This window comes from Papaver somniferum, chromosome 3, assembly GCF_003573695.1.
Source record: "Papaver somniferum cultivar HN1 chromosome 3, ASM357369v1, whole genome shotgun sequence".
NCBI lineage: Eukaryota > Viridiplantae > Streptophyta > Magnoliopsida > Ranunculales > Papaveraceae > Papaver > Papaver somniferum.
This window is the reverse complement of record NC_039360.1, coordinates 23,001,476-23,015,000: the sequence shown is the minus strand read 5'-3', so window position 1 is coordinate 23,015,000 and position 13,525 is coordinate 23,001,476. Positions and strand designations below refer to the sequence as shown.

General features: G+C 36.6%; 2 pseudogenes; both read left to right on the top strand.

Annotated features, from left to right (window-relative positions):
- Nucleotides 1–10,705: 10,705 nt before the first annotated feature.
- LOC113362445 lies at nt 10,706–10,824 on the top strand (annotated as a pseudogene).
- A 1,625-nt stretch (nt 10,825–12,449) lies between these two features.
- On the top strand, nt 12,450–12,568 carry LOC113362362 (annotated as a pseudogene).
- The last annotated feature ends 957 nt before the right edge of the window (nt 12,569–13,525 follow it).

Below are 13,525 nucleotides of genomic sequence, written 5' to 3'. Positions count from 1 at the left end.
TACGGGACTGAGAAGATTGGAGCTTAGGAGCTGAAGGTTGACTTGGAGCAGCAACAGAGCTCCTAACTGCTGTCAAAGAAGCCGAGTCCAAAACCTTGCATCGCCTTTTAGGCTCGCCAGAAGGAAAAGCATGTGGAGCATCACACTGCGAAATAAACAAGTTAAGTAAAACTAGTACGTGGATGGGACAGAGTACACGAGATGATGACTTGGACGAAATGAAGGTACCTGAGCAGGGGAAGTGGGAAGAGTAGGAGGATCACGCCTTTTCCATTCCTTAGCTAAGTCAAAATAGGGTTGTCTAACAAGGGGAGTATCACCCAACGAAGAGTAAATGGTTACAATTTAAGTTTATACCACATAAAAGAGAGTGATGGGCGAAATGGTTACTTGCTTATGAGCATGAGAGTCAGCAGTGACATCCCTTTCCTTGCGCTCTTTGAGAAGACCAGCAACAGGCATCTCGTACTAAATAAAATGGAAAAGGGGTGTGAGAACGAGCAAAACCCACAACTAGGTAAAGGTTTAAGGGACGAAGCCATACCTCAGTTGGAACAGACCAGCGAATCTTCCAAGGATCACAGCCGGCGAGATAAGCATGTTTAGAAAGGGGACCTTTGCGAGGAATCCCTTTCTCATCGACACCCCAGACTAAGGGACCAACTACCACTAGAGGGAACTTCGCCCAGTCTTCGTCCCTGCGACAGGTAGAGAAAGTCAACATTTAAAAGAGAAGTCTTGAACGAGGCCGAGGTAGTCTTCTGGATAAGCTCAATGCCCCACTCCTGATACTTCCTAGTACTCGTAAACCTTGCGAAATAGTTAGCCGCGAAGGAGTCCGCACTATAGTCGCGAGGATCGAATTCCTCAGCTGTTGATGAAACCAGCGAAGTACCTTTTTCTGAGCGAAGTACAAACTCGTTGGAAATACGAACTGCAGTACCAGAAAGATGAAAGACCCCACATTGAAGCTTGTTCAAAATCTCGAGAAAAATGGGATTAGAAGGATCGTAAAGGGGAAAGGACAACCCGGCTCTTAACTGACCGACAATGACGATTATCCTGTCTGCGGACCAAGTGCTGGACAGAATCCATCGATAGTTCAGTTCCATATCAGGAGTTGCAGGGATGGGAGGAACCACGTAGGAGTCAATGGCAGGGGTTAGATACAAACCCATCTTCTGGAAATCTGCTTGGAAATCCTCAAGAGTTTTAAGTTGAGTATGGATTGATCCCTTCTTTGGAGCCATAATGATGAAAAGAAAGGCAAGACAGTTGAACAAAGGTAATTATAAGGGAAGAAACAGGAGAAGAAGGAAAAATATCTTGAGTTCACGGAAAAGAGGTATTAAAGAAGAAGAAGGAAACCCCAAACTAGAGCCAAACGAGGTATTTATAAGCAAGTGGAAGGTTACCGGCAGACCAGGTTGACGACACGTTCGAGGAAACTTGACTGGTAATAATCGGTTACTAGGATAACGTGGCCACATGGAAGCCAGAAGGTGGATAACGTGGCGGCCAAGGAATCTCAACCGGTTCTTATTCCATTCTCATGAAATTCAAACGAAATAAGAAAAGGCAACATGTAGGTACACAAAATAGGTTCGCTACGTGGCCGCACAAGAATGCACGAGATAGGACTGAAGGATCTCACTTAAAGATCTCGGTCAGTGGCTTGTCAAATCAAGTCAGGATCGTCATTATTGAACAGTCAACGAAATGAAAAACCAGGTGCGAGATATCATGTTGAGGCGAGGTGACTCGATTGAAGAAGTCTAAATTGCGAAGAATCAGTTAGAGTACCCGGAAAGATAATGATCACGAAGTAAAGGTTGGCGAAATATGGTTGCTTGGCTGAAAAGATAACTGGTGAAGTCAATAAATTACGGAGTAAGAAAAGAGACAGTTGTCCCGACAAACATCCAAAGTTGTCAGCGAAAGAAAGGGAAAAACTTTATGTAAAATGATCTGGGCGAAGTATAAATCATCCCCACGAGATTCAGACGAAGTAAAATGAGCTGCACACCATTAGGGTCAATTGGTCTATAAATAGGGGTCCTTGAGTAATGTAAGGGGGGGTCGGATTCTGAGAGAGGTGAGAGATTTGCTTAGAGTGGGAAATTAGGGTTTTCTTGTACTTGAGAACTTGTATTTTTCACTACTTGGAGTGTTTAATTAATGAAGAATTTATCATCCAAAACCTTTATCATGTCTTAGATCTATTTCTTTTCTTACTTGGGTGTGCTACCGGATTTTCGGTAGTTACAACTTCTGATCTGGTTTTATTTCTAACAAAGTACTGGTTTTGTTAAGTATGAGAATAGAATGAAGAATCTTTTTATAGTGATGAATTCAGTTTAAAGCTTTAAGGTTTTGACACCGATCAGATGTGTTGGATATGGGCTACTAGTAGTGAAAAAAGTACTGTCACTGGGACCAAGCCCATAAACAGTCACTCACATGTTACATAAACTTGGAAAGAAAATTTTTCAATTTTTTATTTTAGAAAGATCTAGATCTTAGAGATTTGTTGACTTAAACAACTTTGTCAACAAAGTTGAAGAAAAACGGATTAGGTATATTTGGTGCTGCTGAGTTTCGTAAGAAGAATGAATTTCAAGGAAATATTCCCTCCAAGGAACCAACCTTCTTTGGCCTGACATTTTATGCTCTAGTCGGGATCGTAGATAAACCTTTCGTTATGGCCTGCCTGAACAAGATCGAGATTGTTAGCCCGAGGCTTAAACCTGCGGTAATAGATATGACTATCGTATTTGAGGACTTCAAGCGTGATGTGGTTCACATCAACTCAATTCCCATAGCCGCGCTCGATCTCATAAAAGAAAGCTTTAACTTTGCCATGGTCAAGTATTATGAGATTTATAAAGATTTAGACTGGGATTCCATGGTGAAAGGGATAGAAGATTTTCCGAGGGAGTTCCTCGCCAATGGCGGATGGTTATATTATGGTCTTGAGGACGGTGCTACTGTAAAGTTGTACGATTATTTCTATGAGAAAGTAGAAGTCAAGGAACGTAAATTGGATAATGAAGGTTAAGAAATCGGCCCAAGATCAGACAATGAAGGTGAAGAAAGTGACACATTGGAGGAATGCAAGGAGCAATGAATCAGGCAGGTAGAGATGAAGAGTAGAGTAAAGCAGACGAGTTCAAGCTAAAGCATTCACAAGTATCTTTGCTGCTGCCTCTAGTTTATTTTTAGTTTAGACAAAGCTTTTGTTAATGTATTCTATTCTCTTCTAGTGTATGGCTCAACATGGACATCTGGAGATCCCATATATTTTATCTGAATGAACTAGAACTTGTTTTCTTTGTTGTTCAGTTCATTTCATTTTGTTGCCTTGTTCTAAATTGGAATGTTATGTGCAACTTTCAGAGGGTAGAGTGAATTTTTTTTTCCTGATCGGTAAATATATAGGTAGAATAAAATTTTCATACATAGTGAACAGAAAACTGGAATGCTGAGGAAAAATTGGAATCCAAAATGCCTAGTCACTGAAGTTGCCAACAGCCAATCGCACATATCAAGTTGTTGAAGTTGTTGACAATCTTCTTCTTTTCTTTTCCCTACACAAGGTAAATCGAAAATCCAACTTGTCTAGACTCTGGACATATATCCGTAAGTAAAATATTGAACCTGATCTCTGTGCATGCTTACCATTGGCATTTCGAACGAAATATGAAACTGCACCTTTACCGATTTACAATATTTCAATTCATTTCCAAATTAATATATGAATCTGAAACAGAGAGTTTACAAGTATGACATAACATACTAACACCATTTCTAGAACAAACGCAAATCCATAACAGAAACTAGCTAACAATTATCTCTCTGGGTTATCATCAAATGAACCAGAATATTGGAGAAGCCTTACCCCTTCCTTGTACCTGAGAAACTTTGGTAGAATCAATTTTTCCACTGCTGAAAGTTTAGTAGCAATCAATTCTTTAGGACTCAGAAATAAGCTCTTGTGTGGTCCGATTCATCCTTTCCAGACCTGTGATTTCTGATAAAGATACGTGTGTTTGGGAGTACCAATTAAAATTGATCAAACAACTAAATAATATAAGAGGCACTTATCTAATTTTTTGTGTCTTCTCCTTAGTCAACTGTTGATGTCTTGAACATCCCGCTAAACACCATAGAAATAAGAAACTGGTAATGGTGGATTGAGGCGCATGTTCAACGTGTTGTCCTTAAGACAAGAATGCCTGCTACACTCCAAAAAAGGATGATGATATATCCCTACTGAACATCTGCATCCAAGATACAACAATCTCGATAAAGTTTAAAGAGCACACTCAAACCTTATTCTATCTAGAACTTGGCAGCGGAGAACACATGAAACGTACATAAACCCTCGTACTAAAACATATAAAACGAAGAAGAAGTACTTTCTCTAATGGATGGAAAAGAGGTTCATCTATCTCCTGAACCATAGCGCATTTCCAAGATATATATAAAAAGTAAATTTATTTCCTGAAAAAACTAAGAGATAAATTTGGAAGGTGTTTTGTTATTTTGAAAAACCGTTTTATTATAAATTTCATTCACTTAAAACTTATTTTTCCAACAATGTGAACTCTAATCATTTCGTCAAATGATATTCACTTATCCAACAAAGTGATTAGAGTCGATCTTTGTTGGTGAACAACAGACTCTTTAGTACATACATCATTATTAAAGTTTTTTGTGGTTTAGTATACTCCAATATCTCAAATTTCTAGTCTAATCCCGGCTCTAGTAAATGTACTTTTTTTTATTATCTATTTGTAAATGAAGACAAAATAAATCTATGTTTTATTTTCACCGGAACAACTGAGAAACCACAATATATTTCAAGATTATGTATCTAAGTGTAAAACATTAGTTAAATGGGTTCTCTTAACGTAAGATTTGTATGATACCTAACAAAAACAATAAAAATATGGCACTAAGCAAACGCATGATCTTGTTAACAGATTTTAGTTCCTTTCATCAGGCATGGATTGACTAGTGCAGGGCCTGACCCTGATGATGATCCATATACATAGTATTGGGTGCAATAATCAAAAACAAAGAAAAATCAAATAAGCAAAAAATTATTGATACTTAGCTCAGTATATGCTTTTAGGACCTCAGTACTAGCATCCACGAGCTATAGTTCAGAATTTGATGCTTATAAGAAAGTGTCATGAGAGAATTAAGGTCGCTTATTGTATAGCGCCAACCTTGAAAACGAGTTTCCATATATACTGATTAGGTTGATGGAAGTATGGTCTGGTAGTCATAAATGACTCGACATATCACCTGGGTATGTAACTGTGTAGATTTTAAATGAAACTCTTGATTATTAGTTGTTGATGTTGTATCATCTTGGTGATGCTCTGGGATTTGATGGTGAGTATTTTATTGTTCTTATGCACGCTGAATGGTTTTGTTTATTCATTCATCAAGCATTTTAAACTTATTACTCGTAAACCGTTATCATGGGTTCTGTTTTGAGACGTGCTATAGTCCACTGTTGTTACTACTCTACTACAAGGTTTTCAAATTTGATGAGAAAGTCTTCCCGCCGTTATGGGGAGGAAGGGATGTCGCCTGAAAAACGGCGTGAATTATCCGGTCTACCGCTTGAAAAATGGCGTGAACGTACACCGGATCTACCTCATCTTAGTATTTGCACCAATCAATGATGTGCAGAAGATTTAGTATCTCCAGAAATTGCAAATCAAGTTGCTTCTTGAGAAGCTGTGAATGTAGTAGAAAGTGTGTCATTTAGTACACACCACAGCGTGGAATGACTAGTTGATTTCAAATATTCTGCCACTCCTAAAGGGAAAAGCCAGTCTCAATCATTGAAATATAGTGCTCTCAAGGAGACTGTCAAAGGAAGATCTGATTTCTCTGAGCATAGTTGTCATTATATGAGAACATCTTTGCAACGGCTATGGAACCTCAAAATAAGAGGATCTTCATAAGGCATGTGTGCAGTAGGGAAATTTATGATCATAATACAATGATTGTTGGTGACATACTCGAAGTATCCAATGATACTTCTATAGATGATGCTGGTGTTCAACCACTCTCTATATAGGAATGTCATCGAAGGAATGATTGGTTAAACTGGAGAGGATGAATTCAGGCAGAATAACAGTTTCTCATAAAATGTATGGTTTTGGTACTGTAAAAAAAACACTCGATAGTGTGAGCTACTCTTAGCCACAGGTGGATGTTTGTAGTACCTACATCCGATGATGTAACCCTAGTGGCTACAGGTGGATATTTACGCACAATGAGAAAAAATCAAAGTCAACTAATGGCACAAAGTCTTTAACAGAAACCTGAAATGGATTACAAAGAAACATATTCCTTGTTACGGATGCAACTACCTTTTTGGTACTGTCTGGCGGTCTTTTAAGGACTCGACGTGTATCTAATGGATGTGGTTACTGAAAATATGTATGAAAGTATAGATACAGATAACTGCAAACGAATTCCTGAAGGTTTTCACCTATCAGTAGCATCACCATGTCATGAGCATTTGCTCAATAAGGACGAAAGTGGTAAATCGTCTTAGTGAATGCTGATATTATCCAGGGATATGTGAACCATATTATATGCTCATAAATTGTGCATTTACTAGATTTGATTTATGCAACATCTACTTTATTGGAGCTTCTGAAGATTTCTCCAAAGCACAAAAATGCTTAAAGCAGGAGTTCGAGATGAATTCTCGGTAAAACAAGGTCTCAATCTGTTGGTTGAGCATTGTAGATGGAAGTCCATTAATTTCATTAACCTTAAAGGGTTAAACATGTTTAAATGGACACGCTTGCACAATTGCAGCTAGACGGTCTCTTACTTTTAAGATCAATCGATTTACATCTCAACAAAGGAGATGTATCACTCTGTGGTTGGTATTACACAAACAATGTGTAAATGGTATATTAGCTGAAATATGCTACAGATACCTGATATTGGGTTTGTAAGCCTGGTTATACCCAGCACCAATATCGATACATTGGTCCGAAGAAAACTTCTTCATCTTCGTGGTACCATTAAGCTTGATCTTTTGCATAAAAGATCGCTAGATGTATCCGCAGAGAAAAGCTAATCAGACTGTTTAAGTTTTGATTTTTGGCAGGTTTGTTAAATCAACTAATGATTATTCAGACAAAGCTAGTGGAGAATAAAAGGCTGGCACAACAAGATGATCATTAAGAAATTGCACAAAGATAGATCAGAACAATTTTTTCAACTAAAGGAAGTTGAAGCTGCCGAAGTTATTAGAAGATGGATCGTGGTCTCTATGTAATACTTTCGAACAGAATGATCAACTAAGATGCCTACTCATCAGGGGGAGTAAATCTACAGAATACTATGGATATTGGGTAAGTTGGACATTACGTTGTGTACTCTTTTTCCTTTGTCAAGGTTTTGTCCCATTGGGTTTTCCTTGTCAAGGTTTTAATGAGGTATGCAAGTCCACTGGTATCCGTAATTCGAAATGTTGTACTCTTTTTCCTTCATCTGGTTTTTGTCCCTTTGGGTTTCCCGGGAAAGGTTTTAACGAGGCAACACCTGCAGATTTATCATTGTTCTGAGAACTCATGTTTTTCTACGATCAGTTATTGTCCCTCTGGATTTTCCTGACGAGGTTTTTAATGAGATATCAATTTAGAATGATGATCATCAACTAAAGAGATGAATATCCATAGAATTTTCCCGGGGTGCGCTTATCAGATAATCGCCCATGTTATTCAATTCAGGTTTTTACCATACACGGTTTTTCCTGGCAGAATTCTGATGAAAGAAGAAAACTTCTGGCAACCATCACAGTTTTAAAGTTACTAGTGTTGTACTCTTTTTCCTTCGACCAGTTTTTGTCCCAGTTGGATTTTTATGGCAAGGTTTAACGAGACGGCACTTTTGATACAGTGGATCATCCAAGGGGGAGTGTTGCGTATAAATTGTGATGAGTGGCTGATCCACCGGCTTAACATCTTTATGCGGGACCCACGAATTACCAAGTGAAAGACACCTATACATGTGACATGTCTTATGTACATGGATGATTATCCATTACATAGTCGGCTAATTAATTCCTTCTGTCTTTGTACTTCACCTATATATATATATATATATATATATATAGGAACTCGGATGTACAACAGAAGTAGAAGAAATGAAATAGATAACTAGGTTCTCATATTCTCCTCACATTTTCGTCTTGTCTCTTCTTTAGATAATGTCATATACTAATAAAGAGCTTGTTGTGTGATAATATGAATGATACATGAAGGAATAAAATTCCGCTCTTCCTTTTCTCTTATGAATAATGCTTTCTTTAGTTTCATGTTGAACAGTAACATGATTAATACTCATTAAATATGGAGTACACTTTTGGAACAACTTATTCATTCGGTGATCGATTCGTTAATTGTATAAAAAAATAATAAGATATGAGTACATGTGATGATATAAAAGTATTTATATGTATCCTGATGAACTTAGTGGAATATCCTATTCTCATAAACAAGATTCCAATTAACCATATATAATTTTAAATCTATCATAATGCGGTGAATACCAAAACATGAAACACTTGATGACTAAGAAGGTCACGTGATATGTGTTTCCTTAATACGGCCCTTCAAGCTAAGGGGCCTTGACTGGACGGTTAACTTGTACCTCTTAGAGATTATCCAATGAACTGTATGTGAAGATAAATATTTATAACCACATAGGATATACATTCATTTTCTTAAAAAATTTCTTTTCCAACTTCTTAAATCAATATGAAAATAAGATGGCTTAATTTTTATTAGACATCCTCAAGGTGAATGTCTAGTCTTATGCATTCATCTTGAGGATGCCAATCTGTCATAGTAAGCTTTTGCTTAACTGAAATTAATTCCCATATATTAAACAATCATCTATAAATATTCTTAAAATTACTAAAAATATAATTTTTATTTAATCAAAATAACATCACAAACAACATCATTGGAGATGAAATAGTTTTTCCCCTAAACTTAAGAAGAAATTGGAATGAGGATGTCTTGTTCGTGTTTCCACCTAAGACTACACAAGAACCGGTCAAGAATACCTGTACCGGACTAGAACCAGAAAAACCGAACCGGAACCGGTACTAAAACTGATAACCGGTTGTAAGACGGTACAAGTACCGGTTCTGCTGAAATTCCCGGTCTGTACCGGACCATATTACCTGTTCATTATTATCCCTATTTAATTGAATCTTGGTCGTTCATATTAGGTTTCTATACTCTCAAATCTTAATTATCACTCGATATCTTATCTTATTCTCCCTCATAGAATCTTCTTCTTCTCCTTCTTCTTCACTTCTTCTGTTCTTTAGAGAACTAAATCACCACCACCACTTTATCACAGCAGTCGAGACCACCACCACCACCACCTTCTTCTTATTTTCTTCAGTTATTTCAGAAACTGGTTGCATGTTTGATTTGGGGTTTCTTCGGATTTGGTCAAAGATTGAGTCGATCGAATTCCTTAAAAGAAATTATGGTTCCTCTTCTCTTCTTACAATTTGATTCATTCTCTTCATACAGTTTGGTCTGAAATCACTTCTTTAGTTAAAACCCCTGGATTTATATTCTGTTATGAGTTAGGATTTTATTTTTATTCAATCATTGAACTATAGATTGGGATGGGATCCGAAAAATTTGGTGTGTAATCTATTAGTTTCTTAAAAGATCTGAACTAAGTGTTTATTTGATGAGCATATATTTGAAAATTTATGTCTTCCATTGAAATTGCTTACACATATCATGTCGTTTTATACTGATTATATATGTTGCAGCGCCTTTTTTCTTCTATAATGTGGATTGAATGCTTAATGAGATGTACAATAAAAACAAAAAATACCTATGAAGATTTGGGAGTGATGGCATGTTAAGACCGCCGAGTTGTATGATTCAGGGAAGAAGAAGATAGTTGTTGCTGTCTATCTAATGGGTTTTGAATGAATTTGAGTTTGATATAATTCTGCTATGGAATTGTGGTCAAGAAAGAAATGTTGATTGTTGTTAATTTTAACAGGTAAAAACCCGGTACCTGTCTTGTAACGGACCAATACCGGAGGTACATGTACAACTCCAGGTACAAATATAGGTACCAGTCCTCAAAATGAGATACCGGTCAACACCAAGTACAGGGACCGGTTCCATAAGAAAATCGGACCGTACTGGACCATGTGCAGCCTTATTTCCACCAAGAAAACACACACAACAACCATTGGAGAAGCTCTTAGACGGTTAATTAGTATCTCTTGGAAGGACCTTATGTTTATTGATTTTTTTAATTATTTATTTTTGTTGTTTTTTCAACAGTTTTTTTTATGACGGTCAGTGACCACTTAACGAAGGGATTAAACGAGAAAAAAATATAATTTTTGAGACATGATATATAGGGTCACCTACCCTAAGTTGGTGAAAATCCAAAAATCGTGTATTTAATCGAATATTTAATGCTTTTTCATTAAAATCTATTAAAACGAGATTATTTGTTCAAATAATTTCAGATAATACTCTCCTCGTCATAAGGTTTACAACGACCCATCATTTTCCCGAACTGGACTTGTCAAGAAGAACTAATAGTTGTTTAGTGGATCGAGTCAATATATCAGAGACATGTTAAATAGTAAAATTGGTAAGTTTCATCAATCGATCATACCAGCACTAATGCACCATAATCCATCAGAACTCTGTAGTTAAGCATGCTTTGGAAGGATTAGTACTAAGATGGGTGATCCCTTGGAAAGTTCTCGTGTTGATTGCATCTTTAATTTATTACTTTGACATTTTTTCGGCAGTTTTTCTTATGACGATATGTGGATACTTGACTAGGGGATTACACCAGAGCAAATATGATTTTTGTGCCATGATATATGAGGAGCGTCTGTCCTAATTTGGTGAAAATCGAAAAATCATGTATTAAATTGAATATTTTAATACTTTTTCATTAAAAATTTATAAAAATGAGATTACTTATTCAAAATAATTGCATCAAAATATTCTCCTCGTCATAAGATTTCAAGTAGCCATCATTTTCCCGAAACATACTTGCTAAAAAGAACCTATAGTCATTAAGTGGATCGAGCTAAAACATCGTAGACATGTTAAGTATTAAATTGGTAAAATACTTTCAGCAATCGATCAAACCAACACAAATGCATTAGATCTATGAAATTAAGCGTGCTTGGGCGAGAGTAGAGTCTAACATTTCGTGACCTCTTGGACAAAGTAGCTAAAATCGTGTATCGCTATTGTATCGACCGCGCCCGATACACCTATACAAAAGATTATAGCGCTTTTTATCGATGATATATCATTAATATAACATAAATATTTATAAATGTTTCAATCTAAAAAAAATGCTTCGATATAATGCATTAATTCTCAAGATAAAAAGCTATACAAAACAAATGAAATCTCATTTCAATATGTATCCCGTATTTAATACTCTTATTTCAGTTGACCCTGTCATTGCTACTAACCTGCATTGACGGTGTTGAAAATAAAAGCATCAAGGATAATGAATTCTTATTTGATGAATATTCATAAGAAATAAAATGAGCAATAAAAGACCATAGTTGTTTCAAGGATAAGAAACTCATTAAAAAGTGGAATAGTTGGAGATTTCTTTACTGAATCAGATTGAGTTTTTCAAGGGTATAAAAGAAGAAAATTATTAGGAGGAAGGGTTATGTTTATAATTTTGAGGTCTGAATAATTTATCCCACCAAATGACCCTTAATTGACGATATTACCAATGTATTGGTGAACCCGATATATCTGTCTGTGCCAGCCGATACGAGTGTTTTTATCGTTCAATATATGTATAAGCCGATATTCTAGATATCATAAATATTTTTTACGATACACGATAAAAAACTATAACATCGTCCTGTACAACCGATACTGACTACCTTGCTCTTGGAAAGTCCTCGTATCGATTGTCTTTTTTTTGACGTTTTTTTTCTTCTTATGACGACCAATGACTACTTAATGATAGGATTACACAAGAGAATATGTGACTTTTATTGTGACGTGGTAGCATTAAGTCATAGACTTATTAGAGATGCATTGAGAGTACATTCTGACATTTCAGTCACATAACCGTGTCAAGAGCCATATGAGATGCTAGATCATACCCCATATTAGATTCAATGGAACAAGGCTCAACATGAACTATATTTAATTATTTATTCTATGTTTGATTAATGGCTACAATTGACCAAAAATAAAGGGCCTCTTCTCGTGATAATAATACTCTCCTCGTCATAAGGTTTCCAACGATCCATCATTTGCCCGAACCGGACTTGCCAGGAAGAAATAATAGTTTTTTAGTGGATCGAGTCAATACATCAGAGACATGTTAAATAGTAAAATTGGTAAGTTTCATCAATCGATCATACCAGCACTAATGTACCAGAATCCATCAGAACTATGAAATTAAACGTGCTTGGGCAGGAGTAGTTCTAAGATGAGTGATCTCTTGGAAAGTCCTCATGTTGATTGCATCTATAATTTATTATTTATACGTTTTTTAGGCTGTTTTTCTTATGATTGTCTGTGGCTATTTGACGAAGGGATTACTGGTGGGCCCGGAGGAGTGTATAAAAATGAAGCGAAGAAACGCGGGCCTACAATAATACCGCAAGTGCACGGTCGTCAGTTGTAGCTCGTGCAAGTACAGGTCGATCCACAGAGACTGGGTGTCTTTTGTAGTTTCTAGCTATTTTGGGCTCTAAATGGCTATTGTTGGGCTTTGAATACCCTTTGAGTAAATTGGGCCTAATGGGTTTGTTTTTAACAATGAAATGAACTGAGCTTGGGCTCAGTTGGTCTTGAAGTGCACTAGGCTTTGGGCCTTTGAATGATGAGCTGTGAACTGGGCTTTTAGCCTTTCACCTGGGCTTTGGTTAACTGTGAACTTGGGCTCAGGCTCAAACAATGAACTGGACTGGGCCTGAAGTGACTTGGGCTTTTAGCCTTTGGCTATAACCTTAAGAATTTACAGTGGGCTTTTGTGACAGAAAATAGAATTGAATTTGGACAGTGAACAGAATCAAAAGTAAACAGTAACTATGAACAAAATGAACTAAACAGAACAAAAGTAAACAGATCAATGAAACTAAACAGAATGGAACAAAGTGAAACTAAACAAAAGCAAAACAATGAAACTAAACAGAATGGAAGTGAAACTAAACAATGAGACTAAACAGAAAACAAAAGCAAAACAGAGTGGAACAAAGTAAAAGTTAAGGTGACAATGAAAGTGACAAAATGTGAGACAATGAACAAGTAAACTAAAAAAAAACATCAAAGAAACTACTAGGTGATGACAGTGACTGGAAACAGTTACATACCAAGGCCTAAGCCAAGGGCAGGGGAGATGGTGAAGCTAACAGTGATGACAATGCAAGGCCAAGGCAGTGGCTCTAGGCATACAAATGGAATGGAAAGAGAATTAGCTT